Below are 12363 nucleotides of genomic sequence, written 5' to 3' on the forward strand. Positions count from 1 at the left end.
TTTGTCTTAATCTTACACTCTGAGCTTTATTGGTTCTCCTTTTAAACTCGACCAATTCCTTGTAATGCCTGCACAAACCCATCCAAAGATGGGTTATTATTAATTAGTATTGACCTGTACTGGGATCAATCTTGACACTAAATAGACCCTAAATTTGCCTTTGATGTCAAATTTTAAGAAATAGGGCTAGAAAGATGGCTCAGCAGTTAAGAACACTGACTGCTCTTCAAGAGGTCCTGAGTTCAATTCCCAGCAACCACATGGTGGCTCACAACCACCTGTAATGGGATCTGACCCCTCTTCTGTTATGTCTGAAGACTCACATACATAAAATAGCTGTATACTCACATACATAAACTAAATAAATACATCTTTAAAAAATTAAGAAATAAATACCAAGCAATCCCTTTAAAACAAACATTAGCTTTTATTTCTTTTTATTATTATTATTTCTTTTCTTTTCCTTTTTTTAAAATTTTTTATTAGGTATTTTCCTCATTTACATTTCCAATGCTATCCCAAAAGTCCCCCATATCCACCCACCCACTCCCCTACCCACCCATTCCCCCCTTTTGGCCCTTTTATTTCATTATGTATAATAACTTTATTACTTGAAAAGAATTTACAAGAAAAAGGGTTATTAGTTTCCTTTAAAAAACAAGAAATGGGAATTGGAAGGTAAGATTCATAGACAAGCATGATTAAAGTCACATATAAGGCAAATATAGGAATAAATTTTGTATTTATTTCAAGGCCTATACTGTTCCCATTTTATGTACTAGACATGATAGAACCTTACTCTAATGCCGTTCGTGGACAGCAGATGAAGGATAGGTGTAAGGAAGGGGATGGGAAATGAATACACAGATGACATTATCCAATTTGAGGTTAAAGCCTGGGCTCCAAGTCAATTTCAGCCATCCTTAATCAGCCAATTAAAAGAATCAAATTAATAGTGGATGATATTTATTCAATATGATCACATTGGGAGGAGAACCAAAGAAATCTAACAAGATTCCCCCTAAAACCATCTTTGGGGTCCTGAAGAGGATTTAGGTCAGGATTTGTCCATCTAAACATCTAAACAGTCTCAGTCAAGGGGTAGTCTTGCCCTGCAATGATTCATCCTTGTCTGGACTCATGAAAGGTGTCAAAGTTGTCAGAACTTTATGAAATCTTTCTGGAATATCACTCTTTCTCCTTGGGCTAAGGCCTTTTTCTTCTCCTACCATGATATCTCTGGAGAAAATTCTCATTTCTTTGGGGTCAATTGCTGCAATAATCTCACAGTGAGATTGAGAGACACAAGTGTCTTTAGAATATCTTCATCGATGCCAGGACATGTACAGTATAAGACCTAGATCATTCCCTGTTCAAGTTACCATAAGAAATTTGTCAAATTCATGACATCATTATTACCTGTCTTCACCAGTTTCTGAGCCAGTCTTCAGCGTGTCAGAAAAAAATCTTAGAAGCTTGCTCTTTTCCATTGAATTGCAATCTAGAAATGACTTTCTTTCTGTTCCCTGGAGCTGACACTAAGTGACTGCATTGCAATTCTCACTTTTCCATTCTCTTTTTTTACCACTGTTCACTGAATCAGATAAGTGCCTCATGAGCGAAACAAGGGAATTGGTGTAGCCTCCTATCTCCTCAATAAATCCATCATATTTGTAAGGCTGCTTCTGTTACATTGAATACAATCAGTACTGACCATTCATCTAGAAGCTCATATTATGCATTATTCCCACCCATTCATATAATATAACAAAAGGATGTTCCACCAAGCATATGTATAACATGTAATCAACCTTGTTCAATTTTCCTGGGACCCTTATTTCAGAGAAATGTGTGTCTCCTAATCATTGTGTTTGTCCAGTGCATAACTTTGACCCCATGCTTGATTATCTTGCTTCATATAGTTCTAAGCACATATATTTGAATACATATCCACCTCTCACTGACTTCCATTTCCCAGAGAATATTTCACTCCTGTGTCTCATGGACTTCACATCCTTTAAAGATGTGTCAACTAGAATACAAATGAACTAACCTGTAGTGCTTCCATTTTGCCCTGCCCTTCTCAGACTACTACATAGGCTATATTGTCACTATAGTCTTAATAACCTAGGAAATTTCTTCCCCATCAGGCTTATGTCACTATGTACTTAGAAACCCAAGTAGTCCTATATCTGACTCACAAAGAAAGCAGAATTTAACCCCAAAGCAAATGGGAGCCTGATCTCCTCCTCCATCACATTATCTTGCTTCTGCAGTTACAATCTAAACTAGAATTAATTAGGTAGCACACATTTCTCAGGTACAGCATAACCTTTGCACGGAGAACTTTGACTGACAGATTCTAATTTATAAGCTTTATTCTAGTGCATAGACAAACACTGCCATGCTCAGACTGTATCTTTTGAAGGTTATAGCATTTAGACCCTAAAGCTCTTAATTTTATTGGAAATGGAAGAAAAAAATGTTATACAAATATTTCATTTTGAAGCATAATGATTCCAACATATACACCTCTTACTGTAATAATTGCTGCCCTCCCATTTCTACTATAACCTGAAAATCAACCATAGGAGGCTCCAGATCCCTGCTATGTCTGTATTTGGGGTTCCAAAGAAAAAAAGATATTAAGACTTCTTATCTCAGTGCTTGTAGAATGTCATTTTTGCTATATCATATCAACTAGAAGGCAATTTTGAATGAAGGTTTAATATTCTAACATATCCCGTGTAAACAAAAGCAGCCTTACAAATATGATGTATTTCTAGACCAGAATCCTTTTGGTAGACCAGCTGGCAGAAACACCCTAATATGTGGGAAGAAAAATAGGCAAGAGGAACCTGGGCAATGAATGGAAAGAGGAGATTATATCCAAATCAGCCATAGGACCATTGTCTGAGAGACAGTTGTATTATGAACACCAATGGCAATCAAACCTAAGAACAGGAAGTACAGATTAATTGAGAATAAAAATGGAGAAACTAAGCCTACTCAAAACTGATCTAGAGATAGGAGGAACAGAAAAGAAGACATACTTAGAATGGTAGCCAGAGGTTTGTCATGAAGTTTCCACCATATATATCAACCACTAGGAAAGACTTATCTTTCCCACTGTTTTTGCTGATGAAAACTATGTCTGAGGGAAAAGCTAGGCTATGAATAAATAATGTGAGGATCAAGGTGTTGAAAAAAATGTGTTACTGGGGCTTTGGCTTTTCCTACATTATAAGTCCATATGAAGTCTTCTCTTAAGGGAACTCTCCCAGAAGTATTCTAAGTCATGCATAGTTGAATTCCAATCCTTGTCCCATCACTAGGCAGCTATATGTAAGTAATTTTATCTCCATAAGCTTAATTTTCCCTTTCTGTAAACTTTAGATAATATTTTTTTGTATTTCAACGTTTTTTTTAAATTTTTTAATATTTTTATTACGTATTTTCCTCAATTACATTTTCAATGCTATCCCAAAAGTCCCCCATACCCTCTCCCCCACTTCCCTACCCACCCACTCCCACTTCTTGGCCCTGGCGTTCCCCTGTACTGGGAAATATAAAGTTTGCTTGTCCAATGGGCCTCTCTTTCCAGTGATGGCCGATTAGACCATCTTTTGATATATATGCAGCTAGAGTCAAGAGCTCCGGGGTACTGGTTAGTTCATAATGTTGTTCCACCTATAGGGTTGCAGATCCCTTTAGCTCCTTGGATACTTTCTCTAGCTCCTCCATTGGGAGCCCTGTGATCCATCCAATAGCTGACTGTGAGCATCCACTTCTGTGTTTGTTAGGCCCCAGCATCTTAAGGCCACCATTGAAGCTCCTTATAAGTAAGTAGATTTCATGTAGCCATGAATGTCTTCTGCTATCAGTAAGAAGGTAGACGTCTCAAGATACTGGAGAGATGACTCAGATATTTTTTTAAAAGAATGTACTCTCTTGCAGAGGGTTCTGAGTTTTGTTCTGGGCCTCTAAGGCAACTGGCTCACAACCACCTGTATTTCCAGCTCCAGAGATTCTCTTCCCACTCCATGGACACCTGTGCTCTCATGTGTATATACGCATCCCCCAAAATACATATACAAATACTCAAAAATAAAGCTTCAATTTTAAGATTGCTGCGGGGGTGGGGTGACAGCTTCCCCTAATAAATGAAAAGGACAGAGGGCCAGTGAATTTTATAAAAGTAAAGATAGTGTGGATGTCAGAGTAAAGGATGGTTACTAGGGTTAAAGCTATTCCCAGAAGAACAGAGAGAAAATGGCTGATATAAAAATTTTTTTCATCTATCATAGCTCTCCATTCTCATCACCTTCAATACTGAAGTGGAAAGTGCCCTTGACCTTCATCAAGTTAAATCTGTCCTTTCCTGAAACAGCTGAGATTTTTGTCTCAGATCATTATTACACTGTCCATCTCTCCCTTTTCTTTTACCCCTACTCCCTGTCATAAGAATGGATATGAAAACCATCTTTTACGGATCTCTTATAGTCCTCCAGATCTGATCCTTGATGTCAATATTTATGACTATATTGGAAGGAATTCCAAACCCTATAATTGTGTATTAATAAATGTCAGAGCTGAGGTGCTTAGAAATTGTTGAGTACTAACCATGTACTTGAAATACTCCTGAACACATTGGCAAACATTAAATTTGTGTTCATTCTTTAATGAGAGCTGAGGTCTCCGACCATTCTAAACATGAGAAAACTGAACAGAAGGTAGTAAAGTCATGCAAGGTGACAGATAAGATACAACAGAGTCATCTTCCTTTTAATTCCTTTGCCATTAGGAGTCCTTGTATGAAACCTTAATTATGTTTATTCTTTAATCAAGTTTATGTGTCCTATTCTGGCTTCCTATATGCATGGGCCACTCCTTTGGTAGATACTTGAAGTCAGATAGCCATTGCTCACATTCATGTGGATGTATTTGTTTGTCACATTTCATTCTCAGTTAGCAGGGAGCAACACTGAGAATTCTGTTTACTATTTCCACTTGAGTTTTCTAAGGTTATCCCCCAAATCTATCTGAATAGAGTATGTTTCATAGTCTGGAGCAGGTCTTAGCAATCAGAACCCTTTTCTTTATAGCTATCTTGGTTAACTACCCCCTATTAATCCAATTCTCATCCTTATTCTCAGCCCAAGATCGCCTTGTGGAAAGACTGACAGAACATCTCTCAGACTGATTGGCATAAACGCTGTGAAGAGAGCAGACCTCAGTCCTGCAGCCATGTATGCCACAAATGAAGCCTTGAGGTCTTTCTATGATCTCATTCAGTGCCTTCACTCCAAAGCTAATCAAGATTCCAAATTATTTAGGCCACCAAGGTCAACTATTTTCCTGGAGTTTGCCTGTAGCCTTGACCAGATCTGCACCTTGGAAGGAATGGGAGAGCCAGTCAGACTCAATAGCTCAGCCACAGCTGCTCTGGGAGGCCACAGCTTGTGCCTGGCCCAGTCTCTAGCCCTGCAGTTTTATTAGCTTCATTTTTATATGCTTTTTAGCTCCCCGAATGCAGCCAAAACCAACATCAAATAACATCAAGGAACATAAGGTCATGACTTCCCCACCCCCTCAGCATTCAACCCCACACACACTCCACTTAGAGGTGGGGTATGCAGAGCACTGCACCACAGTTTTCCCCCTGCCTGTCTTTTCAGAGGTTGGGGGAAGACTGCTGCTGATCTGTGAGCTATTCTCAGGCACTGCTGCCTCAGAACTGACTGTGAGAGATGTTTCAGGTCACCATAACCCAAGGAGCAGAAGGAGGAAAAAGGGAGGGGAGTTGGAAAACCCAGTTAGCTAGCAATCTTCAGATCTCTCCCTCAGGCTAAGAGTTAGGCCTAACGCTCCTGCCCAGTACCTGCTAGAACAGAGACAGTTGCAGACACCAATTACCTGCCGTTAGGGCTCTTCCTTACCCCGTTCCTTTTCCCTCTCTTTCCTTCCAGAGGCAACAGGAATGAGCATTCCAACAGAGCTCCCTGGTGGGCTACAAATCCTCTCTACCCCAAGGGATTCACCAACCCTTTCATTTGAGCTTTTAGGTAGGGAAGCCAAGAGCCCAAAACCGGTCTGGGAAGTTTCCCAGTACAGCAATCTGGGCACCCGGCCTGAGACCAGTTGCAGGAGCCAAACTGCCTGAGTGAAAGGAGTTCCCTGGTCTACAGAAAGTCAGAAAACCAGTTTGGATTATAGTTTTACTGACTCACAGTGCTGGGAGGCCAAGGCAAGGCCCTAGGATCAACAGGATAGAGCTTTTGCCTTCTACTTAGGAGCCATAAGTTCTAGTTCTGACTGTTCTTCCAAATTCTCTCTCTTAAACCAAGAATCTCCAGAAACATAATAACTACTCTCATAACTGTATTCTTCTAAAGATAGAACATGTCTATTTTTAAAATAGTTTTTAACTGTAGCATGTATTGACCCTGTTTTGTGCATGTGTACACATATGTTTGAGTGTGTATATGTGCATGCCACAGCACATGTGTGTGTCAGAGGACAGCCAGTGGGACTTGATTCTTGAAGTATTAAACTCAAGTCATCGGGCTTAGCTCCAAGTCCCTTCACCTGTTGAGTTGCTTCACCAATCCCTTATCTATTTTTCAAACAGATAATATATAATATCTAATAAAGTTAATATACTGACATTTTAATTGTCAGTACATTAGTGAAGAAATCTTTGTGGAGAAAGCCATGTGGAGCAAGACCATTTGAAAGCAAGAAAAAGCAATTATTGTCTATACTTGCTCCTTAGAAAACCAGGGTTCAGACTACCTACCCTAAGACCCTACCCCTCAAATCTTAATCATTGTTTTAGAATCTGGTAACATCTCTGGGACACCTATGTGTAATATTGACAGGGAGTCATTACATGACCACTATAAAATTCTAGAGTATTTGTTTGATAACATTATGCCTCTGAGATTTCTTTCTTGCCCATCTTGATAGGAACTTTTAAGGGTTTAATATTAGGGCTGGAGAAATGGATCAGTGGTTAAGAGTACATTCTGCTCTTCCTAAGGATTCAAGATTGTTTCCCAGCACTGAATAAACTGATGCTATGACTGTTCCACGTTATGGTAAAATGAAGGCTTTTATTGTATATATGAGGGAGAAAGCAGCCAGAGGCATCTGGAAGAATTCAGAGCAGGCAGAGAAAATAATAAGCTGAATGTGTCCAGCAGACTGGACCTGGCCTGGAGATAAGCAGGGGAAGAATAGAGAGAGATTAAGAGAAGGGAAGAGAGGACCAAGAGAGAGGGGCAAAAGAAAAAAGATAGTTGAAATACCACGGTTATAAGGAGAAATGAGTAGCAGGAATGGGGGAAGCTCTTGAGCTGGAGGGTGTTTATGGTAGGGCTGAAGGTGAGAAGAGCCAGGATTCTTAATGAGTTCACCCTATGCATTGGTAATGGTAATTAGAACAAATAAATAATATAGCTTTATTCCAAGTGAGAAACTATTGATGGCATACATTAAATAAAGTTATTCATCATTATTAATAAAAATATACCCATAAATAAAAAGTTATAATAGATAATTGGAATCACTTTTTCTTCTGAAAACAACAATGGTATGTAGATGTTTGCCCAACTCCACCCAACTCCCAACATCTTTTAAGTACTGAGGGGTTAGAGATAAATGAGACAAATCTAGAAGGGAGCATGGGGAGTTTATGGCTTCTAATACAGAACAGAGAGATAGGTGAGAGTGAAAGCATTTAGGTAACCATCCCTGTCATTTTCTTCTATTAGAGCTTCCCAAACTTTCTTGGTTTCCAATATCCTCCTCAGCACCTCATCAAATTTTTTTCATGGTGTGTCCAGACCAATAGAAGCACACAATATTTCCACTTATTCAATAGTTAACTTCCCCCAATTCATTATGTATTCATTACAAACAACATCCTAGTCACTTAAAATGGTATGAATAAATGAAGTTAAATGCTTAATATAAAGAAACTCTTTGATTTCATGTTATATAGTCACCATTGGACATCAGACAACTTGCCAAACCTTAGAATCAGGTTGGAGACCATTTGTTTAATTTTCTGATCCTCATGGGTTTACTTACACATGGCGCTTGATTTTTATTACTTTAACCGTAAAAAAATGTAGTACGATGTGTACACACACACAACCCTACAGATACAGACTTTATAGTTGGTGCCTAAGTATCTGGATTTTAGGGTTTTGTTTTTAATTTTGTTTTATTTTGAGACAGCTTGTCCTATAGCCCAAGCTGGCCTCAAATTAGGTGTCCAAGGACAACCTTGAATTTCTCAGCCCACTACCTAGGCTTGGATTATGCAGCCCTGAGGATTAAACCCAGGGCTTTGTGTGTGCTAGGCAAGCACTCTAACAACTGAGCTACATCCCCAGCCCTACATATGTAGACTACAGATTCTTCTGTTGAGCAACCAAGGACAACCTTAAAAAACTTCTTCAGTGAGTGCAGGGGAAATAGCAATACAGAGTATCCATTGCTACAGTGCATACTCATTTGCTGGATACAAAGGACATTATCCACATCTTACTAATATTCCAAACTGGAATTATGAGGAAGGTGGATTACAATGAACAGGGAAGGCAGAACAGGAAAATTAGAAAGTATTTGACAAGACTTTAGAACTTTAAATAATAGATCTTGATTAATTTGCAAACAATGATAGAAAGCTTGTTTTGACTGAAATCGATTAGGCCTTCTAAAAATGAATTTATATAATCCATAAATACATATATGTTGTAAAGGAACACAAATATGCAGAAGAATATGGATTAAAATCTCTCCCTTCATCAGTTTATGAAAAAAAATGTAGTACAATCTAATGTTAAAACCATGAACTACCTCAAGCAAGCAGGTTATGGATTATTGACTAATGTTGAATACCATGATGTTTTTCTTTAAACTTTTAAATATCCCCCAAATACCTGTGTACGTTTATTTTGATGCCTAGAGAAATTTGTGAACTCCATGGTTAAATGAACAGATTTCTTGGAATTCTGAGGCATAAATTCTTCCCTTCCCTGGTCAAAATGTGTTCCTTAGTTCTGTTTACATGAAACTTCATTTGCTGTCATAGAAGTGTGAGATAGTAGTATGTCTTTGTCATCCATAAACTTGCTTAAGGCATGTATCACATTATAACTAGAGAAAGCATTATAAAAGTACACATCTAACATATTAATCAGTAATAAAATAATTTAAAATATTGACAAGAATGCTGGTGAGAAAGTAGTGGATTCTTTCATATAATATCAGTGCCAGTGATATTTGGTTATTTTTATAAGGACATCTGTCATTATCTATTAAACTTAGACATGTGTCTATTCTCTGATTTATGTATATTCCACAAGAACTTTTTCTTATTCATTTTGCATGTAAGAATGTTTTGCTTGCATGCGTGTATATGCACTGTGTGCATTCCTGGTGCCTGTGGAGTTCATCAGAGGGCACTGTATCTCATGGAACTGGAGTTACAGATGCTTTCAAGCTACCGTATGGATACTGGGTATTGAACCTGGGTTTTCCCGAAAGAGAAACCAGTGCTCTTAATTGCTCAGCCAAGCCTCTAGCCCTCTACAGCATTTTTATAACCTGAACATCAGCATAACTCTGGTACCAGAATGATCATAATAGTACACATTCTGTCTTCAACTTAGCATGGTTTGTGATTTTGTGTTGTTTGGCATGTTCTGAATCTGCTTTTGTAGGTCTTGTAAAATGGATGAGATGTTAGCAGAATTATCAAGCAACTCAAGCTTGGCAATGATATGGATGCCACCCTGATCTGCTATGAGGATGTCTTAAGTCATAGAGTTCTGTATAGCGCCCTTTTCATTATTTGAACTTTAGAATTAAGAAGAGAAAATCTGTTGACTGCATGAAAGGAAAGTTGACATTTATATTATCTTCCCCATGTATATTAACAGGGTCTTGAAAAAGTGAAATTTTCACTTTAATCTAACAGGAACATTTGAATTTCCTTCAGGTGGGAACATCAGAACTAGTGAGTGACTTTTTGACAGCTCCAAAGTGCTAGAATTGAACAGAGGAAACCCTACATCCAGCTTTTAAAGGTTCCTGACAATAAAACTCATAGATTTTGATCAAATCTTGACTCTACACTATACCAGTTGTTGACCTTAAACAGAATTCATTCCCTCTCTTAGCATGCATTTAACCATGCACAAAACAAGTGTAATCAAGGTAAAATAAGATTGTCACAATATAAATTATAGCAATTAATACAAGATGTATGCTATATTGGCCAAGGAGATGGATAATTGAGTGGGGAAATGTACTTTACACACAAGCCTGATGACCTGAGTTCAAATCCCTTGAATCCAAATAAAGAGCAAAAAGTAGTGATCTGTATCTGTAACTCCAGGACTTCTGCTATAACATTGAAGATAGAGGTAGGAGAATTGCCTGTAAAATCATGGACCACCTACTTTAGAGTACACCATAGCAGCAGAAGAAAAAATAAAGAGACACTGATTCACAACAAGGTGGAAGATAAGAACTGGTTTCCAAATTGTCTTCTGACCTCCACAGGCATGTTACAGCAGTTGTGCACCTCATCACCCATGCAACACAATTTTCACATTTTTATTTCCTTAAGAATTTGATACAAAATATTTGATTATGTTCCTTCCTTTCTTCCTCCAAGATCCTCCCTACCTCCTTACATACCCAGCTACATGTGGTGCCTGCCCAATATGCTCAATATATACCAGGTATCACTCCATTGAAGAAAACCAACTTTCCTTCTTCCAGAAGCAATCAACTGCCAATAGCTTCATAGAAACGAGTGGTACTCTATGCCCACTTCTCTTTATCCATGCTGAGATATTGTCTGCTTTGAATTTGTGCAGATCTTGTGCATGCTGGCTGGCATAGTCCCGGTGAGTTCGTATGTCCATCTGACTTGGTGTGTCTGGAAAACATTGTTTCCTTGAAGTTATCTACCACTTCTGGCTCTTATAATTGTTTTTCTCCTTTTCCACATAAATCTTTGGGCCTTCAGGAAAAGGATGTAATATAGCTATCCCACTTAGGGCTGAGCAATCCAAAGTCTCCTATTTTCTGCACATTGACAAGCTGGGGTTTCTGTGTTGTGGCCATCTACTATAAGAAGCTTCTTTGAAAAAGGTTGTGTATGATGATCTATGGGAATAGGAATATGCCTTAAGAAGCATTTTATTGCTATGCAATAATAATAGAAAGCAAAATAATAGAATTTGATTTTCCCTGAGAGCCTATGACCTATTTAGCCACAAGTGGCCTCATTGAGTGTCATATATAGCAGTAGTTTTCAACCTTCTTAAAGCTGTAACCTTTTAATACAGTTCCTCATGTTGTGGCGACCATTCAACTATAAATTTGCTATTTCATGATTGTAATTTTGCTACTGTTATAAATCATAGGGCAAATATCTGATATATAGGGTATCTGACAGATCACCCCCAAAGAGGTTGTATCCCACAGATTAAGAACCACTGATATTTAGGTTCTATCTCATAGACTGGGTATTAAATATAATTTTGTTTTAGGATTCAAGGAAGTTTATTTTTATTTTTCCATTAATTTATGTATTAATTAACTTTATATCCCAATCACAGCCTCCCTTCTCCTCCCAGTCCCCTCCATACAGCCCATAACCTCATTCGACCCTCTCCTACTCCTCTGAGAATTTGAGCACTCCCTGCCCCGTACCAACCCACCCTGGCACATCAAATCCCTGCAGGACTAGTCACATCCTCTCCCGCTAGCTCTCCCTACATATGACCCCACCCCTGTATCTCTCCCTATCCCTTGTCTCACCCTCCATCCACCTCTAACGATTATTTTATTTCCCCTTCTAAGTGTTATTTAAGCATCCTCCCCTGAGTCCTCTTTGTTATTTAGCTTCTTTGAGTCTGTGAAGTGCAGCATGAGTATCCTGTACTTTATGGCCAATACATACTTAGAAGTGAACACATGCCATGTTTGTCTTTCTGGGTCTGGGTTTCCTCACTCCATATGATATTTTCTAGTTCTATCCATTTGACTGCAAAGTTCATTATTCCCTTATATTTAATAACTGAGTAGTATTCCATTACTTAAATGAACCATAACTTCTTTATCCATTCTTCAGTTGAGGGACATCTGAGTTCCTGGCTATTACTAATAAAGCTGCTATGAACATAGTAGAACAGGTGTCCTTGAGGGATTGTGGAGCATATTTTGGGAATATGCTCAGGAGTGATATAGGTGGGTCTTCGGGTAGAACTATTATGAATTTTCTGAGAAACTGCCAAATTTATTTCCAATGAGGTTGTTCAAGTTTGGATTCCCACC

The sequence above is a fragment of the Mus musculus genome, chromosome X (genome assembly GCF_000001635.26).
Source record: "Mus musculus strain C57BL/6J chromosome X, GRCm38.p6 C57BL/6J".
Classification (NCBI taxonomy): Eukaryota; Metazoa; Chordata; class Mammalia; order Rodentia; family Muridae; genus Mus; species Mus musculus.